Source organism: Procambarus clarkii, chromosome 74 (assembly GCF_040958095.1).
Source record: "Procambarus clarkii isolate CNS0578487 chromosome 74, FALCON_Pclarkii_2.0, whole genome shotgun sequence".
In the NCBI taxonomy this organism is placed as follows: domain Eukaryota; kingdom Metazoa; phylum Arthropoda; class Malacostraca; order Decapoda; family Cambaridae; genus Procambarus; species Procambarus clarkii.
In genome coordinates this window covers 15,407,339-15,420,645 of record NC_091223.1, presented here as the reverse complement: position 1 = coordinate 15,420,645, position 13,307 = coordinate 15,407,339, and the positions used below count along the sequence as shown (strand labels likewise).

The 13,307-nt window shown below is 45.6% G+C and overlaps 1 protein-coding gene across 1 annotated transcript in view; it reads right to left on the bottom strand.

Moving 5' to 3' along the window:
- HGTX (HGTX homeodomain transcription factor) overlaps nt 1–13,307 on the bottom strand; it is a 48,857-nt gene that overhangs the window by 1,632 nt on the left and 33,918 nt on the right. The window lies entirely within an intron of this gene.

Genomic DNA, 13,307 nt, shown 5'->3' with positions numbered 1-13,307 from the left:
CTCAATTGATGCCTCTGTTATTTAGCACTAAATTAAACATCATTCAGCATTCCCCTCACATCACATCACCCCCTTCCACCCCTTCCTTTTCAGGCTCCCCCCATCCCTTTTCCTTTGGCTATAGCTTCCCCATCTCCCCTCAAATCCCAGACCTGTACCCCCGGTGTTCGCCTTGTTACCCCTGTCTCTCCCCTCGTGCACCGTCACACTCTCCCCTCTCGACCCTCCCCACAACACTCCTAGGCGTATCCACAAGCGCGGTGGGTTAAACTTTTCATGGCGAGGGGAAGGGAGTGGGTGCCTCCCCTCGTAATGAAGGCTAAACTCCCCTTAATTAATTACCCTCCTCTCAATCAAGAGTTACATCAATTCCCCTCTCTCTCTCTCTCTGTCTCCCCCCCTAGGACCCCTCCGGGGGTGGGTAGGGGGATGGGGGACACATGTGGTTCGAGGGGATAAGGAGATACATGGGGCGGTGATAAGGGGGGGGGGTGGATACATCAGGAGAGGGGAGGGGGAGGGTGGATACATCAGGAGAGGGGAGGGGGGGGGTGGATACATCAGAAGGGAGAGGGGGGGGATCCAGGAGAGGAACCCCCTAAGCATTGAGAAGCTGTATTTCAACTAAATAAATAACAACACTCAGAAATGGAGACATGATCGCGGCGTACAGGATACTAAGAAGAGAACTATCAGGAGAAAGCGCCGAATCATTTCGACTATATAGCACTTGGAAGGGGTCAGGATAAAGATTTGGGATGGGATGGGGAGGAATGAATGGTGCCCAACCACTTGGACGGTCGGGGGATTGAACGCCGACCTGCATGAAGCCAAACCGTCGCTCTACCATCCAGCCCAAGTGATCTGGCTTTTCGCAAGATTCTAAGAGATATTCTAAGTAGATTATGACGAAATTTCTCATTTAATAAGTCACTGGGAGACTTGAACCGCCGACCCCACAGCGTGAGAACATACATAAGAACATAAGAACAAAGGCAACTGCAGAAGGCCTATTGGCCCATACGAGGCAGCTCCTATTGGCTCATACGAGGCAGCTCCTATTGGCTCATACGAGGCAGCTCCTATTGGCCCATACGAGGCAGCTCCTATTTATAACCACCCAATCCCACTCATACACATGTCCAACCCGCGCTTGAAACAATCGAGGGACCCCACCTCCACAATGTTACGCGGCAATTGGTTCCACAAATCAACAACCCTGTTACTGAACCAGTATTTACCCAAGTCTTTCCTAAATCTAAACTTATCCAATTTATACCCAATTTGAGGCTTCCTCCGTTTATATGGCGACATATTTAGCACAACCAGCAGTAAAACTAGAGGACATTATTGAAGGTTTGACACTCTAATGACGGATAAGAATGTAAGATTACATTTCTTTAGCTCCAGGAGATAAAATGAACAAAACTATAGGAGATAAGAATTAGTCGAAGCTGAAGACTGTAATTATGATAGAGATAAGGTTATGATTCTCTCTCTCTCTCTCTCTCTCTCTCTCTCTCTCTCTCTCTCTCTCTCTCTCTCTCTCTCTCTCTCTGGCTCTCTCTCTCACACACACACACACACACACACACACTTGATGGTTGGAACAAGTTAGGTGAGAAGGTGGTGGAGGCCAAGACCGTCAGTAGTTTCAAAGCGTTATATGACAAAGAGTGCTGGGAAGACGGGACACCACGAGCGTAGCTCTCATCCTATAACTACACTTAGGTAATTACTTAGGTAATTACACACACACACACACACACACACACACACACACACACACACACACACACACACACACACACACACACACACACACACACACACACACACACAGACACACACACACATTTTCTTGGATTGTCGGAAAGCCTTTGACACAGTACCGCATAAGAGGCTGGTACATAAGCTGGAGAGACAGGCAGGTGTAGCTGGTAAGGTGCTCCAGTGGATAAGGGAGTATCTAAGCAATAGGAAGCAGAGAGTTACGGTGAGGGGTGAGACCTCCGATTGGCGTGAAGTCACCAGTGGAGTCCCACAGGGCTCTGTACTCGGTCCTATCTTGTTTCTGATATATGTAAATGATCTCCCGGAGGGTATCGATTCATTTCTCTCAATGTTTGCGGACGATGCTAAAATTATGAGAAGGATTAAAACAAAAGAGGACTGTTTGAGGCTTCAAGAAGACCTAGACAAGCTGAAGGAATGGTCGAACAAATGGTTGTTAGAGTTTAACCCAACCAAATGTAATGTAATGAAGATAGGTGTAGGGAGCAGGAGGCCAGATACAAGGTATCATCTGGGAGAGGAAATTCTTCAGGAGTCAGAGAAGGAAAAAGACTTGGGGGTTGATATCACGCCAGACCTGTCTCCTGCAGCACATATCAAGCGGATAACATCAGCGGCATATGCCAGGCTGGCCAACATACGAACGGCATTCAGAAACTGGTGTAAAGAATCATTCAGAACTTTGTATACCACATATGTCAGGCCAATCCTGGAGTATGCAGCCCCAGCATGGAGTCCATATCTAGTCAAGGATAAGACTAAACTGGAAAAGGTTCAAAGGTTTGCCACCAGACTAGTACCCGAGCTGAGAGGTATGAGCTACGAGGAGAGACTACGGGAATTAAACCTCACTTCGCTGGAAGACAGAAGAGTTAGGGGGGACATGATCACCACATTCAAGATTCTGAAGGGGATTGATAGGGTAGATAAAGACAGTCTATTTAACACAAGGGGAACACGCACAAGGGGACACAGGTGGAAACTGAGTGCCCAAATGAGCCACAGAGATATTAGAAAGAACTTTTTTAGTGTCAGAGTGGTTGACAAATGGAATGCATTAGGGGGTGATGTGGTGGAGGCTGACTCCATACACAGTTTCAAGTGTAGATATGACAGAGCCCGATAGGCTCAGGAATCTGTACACCTGTTGATTGACGGTTGAGAGGCGGGACCAAAGAGCCAGAGCTCAACCCCCGCAAACACAACTAGGTGAGAACTAGGTGAGTACACAGACACACACACACACACTCCATCAACGCACAGTAACACGGTGAAACAATTCTCCCCCAACAATTCTCGAGCGTGAAAAGACTTAATTTGGCGGCGTGTAGGAATATTTACATCTGTCCCTAGCAACGGTCCGCCCCGCCCCGCCCTCCACAGATTCTGAGCAACCCTGCAAACCTGAAATTTGACAGCCCCTGTGGGCCTCTACACTTGCATTCCTTCTCCCTCCTTTCTTCTCCTCCTTCCCTCTCTCTGTCTCCACTTTCGATTCATCTTTTGTATTACTTAAATGCGGTGCGAACAGAAGGTTAGGGGGGGGGGGATAATAAAGATTGGGTGAGAATATGCGCCAGAAAGACTGTTGAGCAATTGGTTTGATGGTAGGGGGGGGGGGGGGCTGTCGATACAATATGGCTGGCCTGGAGGAGGAGGAGAGAGGGATGGGGGGCCGAGGGGTGGGGGGATGGGAGGGAAAGGAGGGGGGTTGGGGTTTAGGGGGGGGGGGTTGTTAACTGCACACCGCTATACCATCTCTTGGCTGTTATAATTACCTCCTGTGCTAAATGTTAGTGGGTGATCGTACACACACGCCCAGGCTCGCTGTAAGCCTATCAGAGGGAGTGTTTCCCCCCCTCCCCTCCCCCCCTACACATTCTTCAGCCTTCGTTCCAGGGAAAAGCGAGCGAATCACTTTGAGATAATTTTAGACCACTTTTTTGTATCAGGACTCTCCCCCCTCTCCCCCTTTCCCCCCTCTCTCTCCCCTCTCCCCCCTCTCCCCTCTCTCTCTCTCTCTCTCCCCCGACACAAAACAGTCGCTATAACAGCCCCCTCTCTCCCCCTCCTCCCCCCAGAAACCACCAAATGCACAAAGCTACTCTGGTCACCACATTTGGGTTGATTGCGCAACAGTCTGCGCCCCTATGCCATATAATCATTAGTCATGGCATCGTACGAAGGCCATTGATAAGCGGTGAAATGATGTGAAAATGTCGGTGGAGAGCGCGGCTCTTCATTAGTCATTGTCATGTAAAAGAGATTCGTATTCGGGGTCGGAGGGATGGGGGGGGGGCGGCGACGGTGTGGACCAGGTCGGCGACGGTGTGGACCAGGTCGGCGACGGTGTGGACCAGGTCGGCGACGGTGTGGACCAGGTCGGCGACGGTGTGGACCAGGGTGGCGACGGTGTGGACCAGGGCGACATGAGACAGATTCTACGTAATCCTATTCTGTGTTAAACCACAGTATGATCTGAATCACGCTCTGAAATTAACGTTCAGATCGCGTCTCTCTCTGTCTCCCTCTCCCCCCTCTCTCTCTCTCTCTCTCTCTCTCTCTCTCTCTCTCTCTCTCTCTCTCTCTCTCTCTCTCTCTCTCTCTCTCTCTCTCTCTCTCTCTCTCTCTCTCTCTCTCTCTCTCTCTCTCTCTCCCTCTCCCCTCTCTCTCTCTCTCTCTCTCTCTCTCTCTCTCTCTCTCTCTCTCTCTCTCTCTCTCTCTCTCTCTCTCTCTCTCTCTCTCTCTCTCTCTCTCTCTCTCTCTCTCGTAAAACTATTGCATGTTTATATTCTGTGACGCAGATCACTCCAGGAATTCAATGTAAAAAGACAATTAGTTTTTTCTTCCCGCTGCTTTTCCTCCTCATGTTTGCTCCAGCATCCCAAGAAAACCTCCACCCACACCACACATTAGTGGTCATTTCACATCATATATGTATATATATGTATATATAAATATGACCGAAAAAGTAAGATTAATAATTCTAACACAAATTTTCTCAATATTTCTTATGTTTCTTTTTACTGTTGATGGTAATTGAAAAATCAGTTCTCCGAAATTAATTTTTAGTTCTAGTCTGACGCGACGCCTGAACGCGTTTCGTAATTACCTATTACATTTTCAAAGACTTTAGTTTACACATATTTACACTTAAGGTATTCAGTGGCTAGATAAATACCCAATAGCTCAGTCTGCGTCGTGCTGCCCAGTCGCTAAATCTCTGCATACTAGACATAATCATTCCATTCCCTTTATATACTTCACATGCACAACCTGCTATACCAGTGCTCAATTGCACAGAACCATCTTGAGAGGTTATCTTGAGATGATTTCGAGGCTTTAGTGTCCCCGCGGCCCGGTCCTCGACCAGGCCTCCACCCCCAGGAAGCAGCCCGTGACAGCTGACTAACACCCAGGTACCTATTTTACTGCTAGGTAACAGGGGCATAGGGTGAAAGAAACTCTGCCCATTGTTTCTCGCCGGCGTCTGGGATCGAACCCAGGACCACAGGATCACAAATCCAGCGTGCTGTCCGCTCGGCCGACCGGCTCACCATCAGTAAAGGCTTAGAATCCCAGGTTCTTGCATCATACACAAGATGAGCGGAGCCTCGTGGCAACGAACGACACCTTCTTAACACATCACTTACCATTAACGATATGCATTGATGATCTTCATATCTCTCAGCATTCAATATTTACGTCGAGGCCCCTCAAAACAGAGCATTGTTTTCAAGAGGAGAATCACCCGGATGTTCATGGAGATGCAACGAAGCGTATAACTGACTCTTCTAAACTCATCTGGCAGTTTTATCCTCAATGTTTGCTTAAAATATTAATATCACCGGCCACAGGGATAATCCGACATTGACCGCGGCGCAGGCTGGAGGCGGGGCGTGTAATATTGTCAAACAGGGGCCTCGGCTTCTGTCACTCCATGAAAGCGTATTATGCAAATCGCCCCAAATTAGACTACAAGATATTATTCTAATCTTGATCGTAATCTAACATTATTGTATATTCTCTGCCGTTCTGGTATTTACATAATCTAGAGGACAATACTAGCACGCTCCTGCCCCCGATTGGTCGACTTTACGGCCTTATATATGCCTCCACCCCCCCTGCACCCCCTCTTTTCCTGCCCCCTTCCCTCGCCCCAAGTACCATCCTGGGGCTCCATTCGACTCTCTCTTCTCCACTATCTAGCTCCTCTTAACCTCTTTCTTCTTTCTTATTTTCGTATTTATACTTGCTTTTTACCTCCTCACCTTCCTCACATGCAGTCTCCGTATCACAGCTTCTCTCCCTCTCTCCCTCTCTCTCTCCCTCTCTCCCCCTCTCCCTCTCTCCCCACAACCTCACTCCCCGGGAAAGAGCCAGGGCGAGCCTAATAGGCTGGCGTTCCCTAATCTGACATTAGGTAATACACCGCTATTTTGTCTCCCCTCTTCGTCCCCTCCCCCCACATACACTGACGCGGTCAGCCGTGCAAAGGTCTGTCTGTCTCTCTCACTCTCTCTGTCTGTCGACGCACGCTTAGCAATCACGGTGTTGGATAGTTAGGTTATTGGGTAGTTTATTAGCTTATGTAGTTCAGTCGTTGGGTAGTTTGTGAGGTCGGGTTCGGTCGTTGGATAGTTTACAAGGTTATCATGTTCGATCGTTGAGTCGTTTGTGACTGCGTGGTTAATTGTCGTTTGGTAGTTTGTGAGATTGTGATATCCGGTAGTTGGATTGTTTAGTGGTTATGGTTAACGGCCTGTTGGATAGTTTGTGAGTTTGTGAACGGTGTTGGAACAACTTGTCTTATGACGATGGGTAATTAGAACAACATAAGAACAAAGGTAACTGCCTATTGGCCCATACGAGGCAGCTCCTATCTATAACCACCCAATCCCACTCATATACATGTCCAACCCACGCTTGAAACAATCGAGGGACCCCACCTCCACCACGTTACGCGGCAATTGGTTCCACAAATCACTAACCCTGTTACTGAACCAGTATTTACCCAAGTCTGTCCTAAATCGAAACTTATCCAATTTATACCCATTGTTTCGTGTTCTGTCTTGTGTTGATATTTTTAATACCCTATTAATATCAGATTAATTTTCTTTAGTCGTGTTGATTGGTTGATTGGTCGATTGGGAGAGTAGGAATGGCTAAGGGCGTCATAAACACACTATTCAGGAAATGTATTAGAATTCCATAGTGATCGATCTTATATTTACAGGTCAATGTTAGTTGCTATCTCCTAATTGAACACTGAACTTGAGTTGACCAGACCACACACTAGAAGGTGAAGGGACGACGACGTTTCGGTCCGTCCTGGACCATTCTCAAGTCGATTGAAACGTCGTCGTCCCTTCACCTTCTAGTGTGCGGTCTGGTCAACTTACTTTAGCCACGTTATTGTGACTCATCGCCTGCACTGAACTTGATTGTTCTCTCAGGTAATTGAACTTTGGAGTCGAGTGTTGTATCTCCTAATTATCCATCTTGACCGACCTTGGCAAGCGAATGGTTATACATTTGGGATTAGCTGGAGTGTACGCTTGGGATTAGTTGGAGTGTTAATGGGTTAATATGAACACCTTCCTGATTGGCTATTCACACCTGGTGATGGAAGCTTACTGGAGTACTCTGCAGGGAAGCAATTATTGTTTATGGAATAAATTTATAAGTACTAACCAGCATACATACATACATTTCCGTCAGTCCAAACTAGACAGGGCTATAGAGGACAGAGCTATAGAGGACAGAGTTAGAGAGGACACGGCTAGAGAGGACAGGGCTAGAGAGGACAGAGCTAGAGAGGACAGGGCTATAGAGGACAGAGCTATAGAGGACAGAGCTAGAGAGGACAGGGCTATAGAGGACAGAGCTAGAGAGGACAGAGCTAGAGAGGACAGGGCTAGAGAGGACAGAGCTAGAGAGGACAGGGCTATAGAGGACAGAGCTAGAGAGGACAGAGCTAGAGAGGACAGGGCTAGAGAGGACAGGGCTAGAGAGGACAGAGCTAGAGAGGACAGAGCTAGAGAGGACAGGGCTAGAGAGGACAGAGCTAGAGAGGACAGGGCTATAGAGCAGCTCCAGTAAGAAGTGAACTATTGAGTACTCACCCTTTACACAATGAGTGAAGAACTGCAGTAGAGCATTACTTAACAAGTAATATACTTAAGTAATATACGCTGTGGGGTTCGATTCCCTCTGAGGTTATTCAAATAACTTCGTTGATTTTTTCCACATTATTCGTTGCGTTGTATATTGAGGAAAATATTAATGTAGTAGGAAATGTAGATGTTTATCTCTCAGAATGTTCGGTAATATGTTTATTGTTTGTGATGTGTGTCTATGTATGTATTAACACGATGTACTGAACGGGGTGAGAATAGCTTGAGCTACCTCATCCCTTTGTGTGTATTTTACCTCAATAAACTTATTTAAATCAATGTAGTCACTGTGTGTGTGGGGGGGAGGGGGGAAGAGAGGGGGGGTGGGGGGGTTAAGATTCGGATTAATTAATGTGGGGGATAATATTTTAGTTGGCAACACTTCAAGGGAGAGGGGGTAGAGGAGTGGGGGGAGAGAGAGAGAGAGGGGGGGGGGGTGCTGGTAACGCTGTAAGGGAGGGGTGGAGGGGTGGGGGGGAACTGCTCAGACCAATTGGTACCCCCAACATGTCTCTTGTGTTTACTGGTATCTGTTATGACTCGTGGTGGGGGGAGAGGGAGAGGGGGGGAAAGGGAGGGGGTTATGATTGAAGTGGGGGATAGGTGGGTAGAGGGGTGGGGAAGCTGTTGAGAGGCGATTGGGGGGGGGATAAGGAGAAGACGAGGGGTAGGGGGGGGGAGAGAGGGATTGAGGAGGAGGGGGTGAGAATGGTGATAAGGCGACCTCCTTCCCTCCCCCCCTCTTTTTCCTCTCTACCTGCCCCCCCTCTCCCCCCTCCCCTACCTCCCTCTCCCCCCCCCCCCTCACGAGTATTACTTAACAAGAACGGTAGAATCACAGAAAGCAATATTTCAGAGACGATTAGGCTTGGCGGAGTCTGAGGTGAAGAGGTACAGAATAGGGCGATAGGGAGGCTAGTACAGGACAAGAAAAGGGTAGAAAATAGGGATAATTGGTGAAGAACTGGGTGCAGGGGGGGGGGGGAAGAGGGGGTGACAATATGGGGAAATCCAAGATAATAAATAGGGAGAAAGGAGTATACTAAATAGAAAAGGGGGGAATAAATTTGACAAAATAATTAACAATTGGTGTAGAAGGTAGATGGAGATGGAAGGTAGATGGAAATGGAAGGTAGAAGGTAGATGGAGATGGAAGGTAGAAGGTAGATGGAGATGGAAGGTAGAAGGTAGATGGAGATGGAAGGTGGAGAAGGAATGGAGAATAAATAGGAAGTGGAAATCAAAGTAAATGGGTAACGATTGTAGCAATAGAGAAGAATGGTTATCTTGAGGTTATCTTGAGATGATTTCGGGGCTTTAGTGTCCCCGCGGCCCAGTCCTCGACCAGGCCTCCACCCCCAGGAAGCAGCCCGTGACAGCATTTACAATTCAGTGTTGTAGATATATAGGCAGGAAAGAGGTGAGGTGAGAATCAATGTCTTTAATGAGATAAGAGGATATTAATAGGTATTAGTGAGATAAATGTATATCAATAATCCTACTCAAATTGCCTTGTAACTGATCAATCAAAAATGGATCTAAATTATACAAACCACTGCTAATGTTCAAATTACATGATTTTGTAATCTGTATTAAAGCAGATTCTGTAATGTTTCTATTGAAAATGATTTTACAATTCGTTAGCGAAAAAGCCATATCCCAATGAATTTGGTGAGACTTTTCTGACAAATGAACAAAACATTAGACAGTTGGCCGTGTCTTACAAAGTTGTGAAATACTAAATTTCAAATCTCTGGATGTTTGCCCAACATAGAACCTATTACAGTCTATGCAGGAGATGAGTCACAATAACGTGGCTGAAGTATGTTGACCAGACCACACACTAGAAGGTGAATTGACTTGAGAATGGTCCAGGACGGACCGAAACGTCGTCGTCCCTTCACCTTCTAGTGTGTGTGGTCTGGTCAACTATTACAGTCTATATGAGGTAGTTTGTAAATGACACAACTATCACTTCGAGGACTGTTTCTAACTAATAGTTTAATAACAGTATTTTTTCCCCAATTAAACAATACATGTAGATCAAAAAGTTTCAAGGCCCTGACAATATTTTCGAACGTACAAAAATATGGTAAACATAACACATTTTGGGGCGGATTTTCTCACTGCATATATTATTATAATATGTACGACGGGCTTTGCTACGGCAAACTTCTCAAAAAACGCAGTGGATAACACAGCTTGAGAACAATAGAATCACTATTCTTAAACTCTTCATCTAAGAGTTCTTGACTAACAACCCGAAGAGCTCTTAGATACATAGAAGAAAAAATTTACTTTTTTCACATTGTATCTATGCCTTGAGAAATAATGAACATTGTATCTATGCCTTGAGAAATAATGAACATTGTATCTATGCCTTGAGAAATAATGAACATTGTATCTATGCCTTGAGAAATAATGAACATTGTATCTATGCCTTGAGAAATAATGAACATTGTATCTATGCCTTGAGAAATAATGAACATTGTATCTATGCCTTGAGAAATAATGAACATTGTATCTATGCCTTGAGAAATAATGAACATTGTATCTATGCCTTGAGAAATAATGAACATTGTATCTATGCCTTGAGAAATAATGAACATTGTATCTATGCCTTGAGAAATAATGAACATTGTATCTATGCCTTGAGAAATAATGAACATTGTATATATGCCTTGAGAAATAATGAACATTGTATCTATGCCTTGAGAAATAATGAACATTGTATCTATGCCTTGAGAAATAATGAACTTAAGATCAATTATTCGTAGGTTTTCTGTAAACACTAAACACGTCTGTAAACACAGGTGTTTACAGAAAACTTACGAATAATTGATTTATTTCTCAGGACACAGAGACATATAGATCCCGCTGGTATCATCTTCACTACAAACATCTACCACTTACGGGCTATTCATGCCCGTGCCACCTCTTGTGGTGGCTTAATCTTCATCAATCAATAGTAAATCCAGCCTTCTGAAGACGTATTATTAAATACGAAAAATCTTAATTAAGGAAATTCCTGTCTTAATCCTTCCTTCGTGCTCTGACATTGTCTCATATATATATATATATAGTTGCAGGTTATAGTTGTCTGTGTGTAAACTAAAGTCTTTGAAAATGTAATAAGTTATTACGAAACGCGTTGAAGTGTCGCGTCAGACTAGAAATAAAAATGAATTTTGGAGAACTGATTTTTCAATTACCATCGACAGTGAAAAGAAACATAAGAAATATTGAGAAAATTCGTGTTAGAATTATTAATCTTACTTTTTCGGTCATATTTAATAATATATGTCTACAGGAAAGACTGCTACCAAAAAATATATATATATATATATATATATATATATATATATATATATATATATATATATATATATATATATATATATATATATATATATATATATATATATATATATGAGTAGTGTGTAGGAATTTGTGCTTCTTGAATATATTTTATGATATTAGACAGTTAATCTAAGTTCCATTCACAGAGCATCTCTGGGAGCTGGGCGAACAGTCAACCTTATCCTTTGTCGAATGGCCTTGTTTAAAGTTCTTATCTCTTGTTATCTGGGTATTTTTTTCATCCACTATTCGTACCATCTAGTGCTTCATTTCTTGCTTTCTCTATTACACTTCTTTCTCATTCTCTTCTATTCCATCTTAAAATGTGATGTCTTCTCACGGTGTTTATCACAAATTGTCTGTTTCTCTCCCTTTTCTCCAATCTATTCCATCCCACCTCGTTATCTCAAAGCTATCCTCCTCTTTCATCCTTCCCCCCTCCTCCTCCTCCTCTCCCATTTTCCTCTTCCATCCCTCCCACCAGAGTTTAGCCCTCAATTATGTCACCTCTGTGAAAGAGATCTGCATATTTATAGCAACCAATCCTCCCCCCTTCCCTCCCTCCCTCTCCCCTTGGCTCCCTTCCCATCTTCCCCCTCCCTTCCCCTTCCCTCCCTCCTTTTCATAACGCCTCTTCCTCCCTCCCTGGTCATACCTCACCACCTGCGACCACACTCTGAGACTAGGCTCTGCTGAGATCAAAGAGCTACGCTCATCTGGAAAAGTATTTTTTGGGGGATATTGGGAACATTTGCTCACTTTGCTGTTTGTCAACTGAGATGAGACACTTGATATGAAACGTGCTCAACCGTGTTTATCTCCCCCCCCCCCGGCGATTGAACTTGGTTGTGAGCCGAGGACGTAGACCAATGTGCTAGAAATTAAGCTCATAGCGTGATTCACCCGGCCACCCCCACTCCCTATCTCTAAGGGAGAGATAGGGAGGGAGTGGCCGGAGGTAGAGGGTGGCAAGAGGAAGGGAAGAGAAGGGAAGGGGGTGGAAGAGAAGGGAAGGGGGGGGGGTGGCCGGGAACAACAAGGAACGGCCGTAAATCTTTGGATCACAGTTGTGCCTCGAAGGAATTTTGATTTTATAAGCAAAATATGTGGGTGGGGGGAAGGTGCCCCCCCCCCCTACCTACCCCCCCCCCACCCCCAACCCCACCCCCGCCCACCCCACGCCTGGTGCCTGAACACAGAGGGGCGTGAGATATTATGTCCATAATTCGGCGTCAATTTAACGCCATCAGCGTCCATTCAACGAGAGTTCAACGCAATTCTTGAAAAAAAAATTGTGCCCACTGCGTCACGAGGTATTATGACTTGTGCTCAATAACTTTCACACGACATAATTCAAGGCGATGAATGATAAGTAACAAACTTGGCGAAACAATGACAAATCACAGCTTATATGTTTCCTAAAAGTATAACCTGCGCTTGAAACAATCCCCGGAGTGTTTTAAGCGTAGGTTAGACATGTATATGAATGAGTTTGGGGGTGGATATAAATAGGACAGCTGCCTCTAATAGGCCAGCATGGGCCTTGTGCTTGCTCTAATCTATGTCAAACAGTCTATTGTCACCTTCAGCTGCAGGAGAGACACAGAGTGCTGAACAGACAACTAGAAATACAGACACAGTACTGGAGACAGGCAAAGACCCCAGCTTTAGGAGGTGGGGATACGGGCAAGAGTAAGGAGGGAGGGGGGCGTGTGTTGGAGAAATTGTTGGAGCTTTGGGAGGAGGGGGGATAGGGGAGGGGGATAGATGAGGGGTAAGGGGGGGTTGGGTGGGGGAGCAGGGATGGAAGGTTGAGCCATCTAAATAGAGCGAGCAATGATGCTCAGATGCTGTGATGCGATAGGCGGGCGGCGGGTAATGAAGAGATAAGTCTTATCTTAACCACATCTTCACGCTCGGAGGGGAAGGGTGAGGGGATGGGAGGGGGGGATAGGGTGAGGGGTGGCAGAGGACAGA